The sequence below is a fragment of the Elephantulus edwardii genome, unplaced genomic scaffold (assembly GCF_000299155.1).
Source record: "Elephantulus edwardii isolate Elephantulus edwardi_28Jun2011 unplaced genomic scaffold, EleEdw1.0 scaffold00132, whole genome shotgun sequence".
Taxonomy (NCBI): Eukaryota; Metazoa; Chordata; class Mammalia; order Macroscelidea; family Macroscelididae; genus Elephantulus; species Elephantulus edwardii.
Window position 1 is genome coordinate 2,191,378 of NW_006399882.1, and position 1,592 is coordinate 2,192,969.

Here is a 1,592-nt window from a genome sequence, read left to right on the forward strand (position 1 = left end):
AACAACAGAACAATAGTACAGCCAGGCCAAGCTGATATTTTCAGAGGCCCTAGTTACTTACACCTCTGCTCACCTAGCCACCCATACATAGAGAAATTTCTTTTGTAAGATTGTAACCATCACTGAACAAATTTGTGGGTGACAAAATTGGAAAGAATTTCTAACATCCTCCTGGATGCTGACACTTGAGGAGATGAACGTAAATGTATTTTAAAAGGAGATGGCAAGTTCTCTATTTAAGAATATTCAATAGAATAAGGACAGAATTAGAGTTGATTTAGGCTACAGCAGTTTATGTGATAAAGATCCAGGGCGTGGTTCAATAGCAGCAGGCTGTCGATTTCATGAGGACAGAGGTTTTATGTTTAGACCTTGGCAGTTCCTTTATAATTACTGACGGAAATCGTTTGGAGAGCAAAGATGAAATTAGAAGGCATAGTGTGAGAGAGAGGAAGATCTACACGAGAACCAAATGTGAGAAGGCAGTCAACTCCAAACTGAAGGCACAATTAAGTGCACTGAATGTTTGAACTCCAGTGATGTCACCAGGGTTAGCGTCACCTCTTTGGGTAATTTGTAGTGACATCCTTTCCATGACCCTGCAGGGTCAGCCAGGAAGGAGCAGCCAGATTCCATGTGCCCAGGCATTTGCTGTGCCACCCACTTTTTCCAGCTGTGCCAAGGTGGGGAGTCTTCTGCATTGGTCAAGGTGCAGACCCTTCTCTCTCACTGCACCCCTGCAGCGGCTTGCCTGCTCCTTGACAGGGAGATGATGAGTAGGTAGAGCACAGTGGCCAGTCACTGGCCGGATCAATACCCAGGGAAGCAACACCAACCCTAATGATGTCACTGCACTGGTGCTCCCCTTCTTCTCAACTGCTATTGTGGGTGGTGCAGTCATTTCAGTGTTGTTGTTGTTATGTGCTATCGAGTCATTTGCGACTCATAGCAACCCTATGGACAAGAGCTCTAAGTGCTGTTCTATCCTGTGCCAACCTAGACATCCCAAACGCACTTATTCTCTCCACTCCAGTCACAGAATCAATCCATCTCATCGAAGGTCTTCCTTTCCTTTGCCGCCTCTCCACTCTGCCAAACATGATGTCCCTCTCCAAGGACCAGGCACTCCTGCAGCATGCGCAAAGTATGTCAGACTAAGCTTCACAATCCTTGACTCCAAGGAGCACTCCGGCTTCACCTTCTCCAGGACAAACCCGTTTGTTCTCCTAGCAGTCCACGGTATGTTCAACACTCTTCTCTAGCACCACAGCTCAAAGGCATCAACTCTCTTTCTATCAACCCTGTTCACTGTCCAACTCTCTGATGCATGGCATGTAAATGCAAAGACTATAGCCTGGATCAGGCGCACCTTCGTCTCCTGCTTGACATCATTGCTCTTCAGTGTTCTTGAGAGGTTCCTCACAGCTGCTGACTTTCCCAATGCAATTCGTCTCTTGATTTCCTGGCTGCTGTTACCAAGAGTGTTGATTGTGGAGCCAAGCAAACTAAAACTGTTAACTATCTCAATCTCTTCACCATCCATAGTGATGCTGCCAATAGGCCCATTGGTGAGAATCTTTGTTTTCTTGATG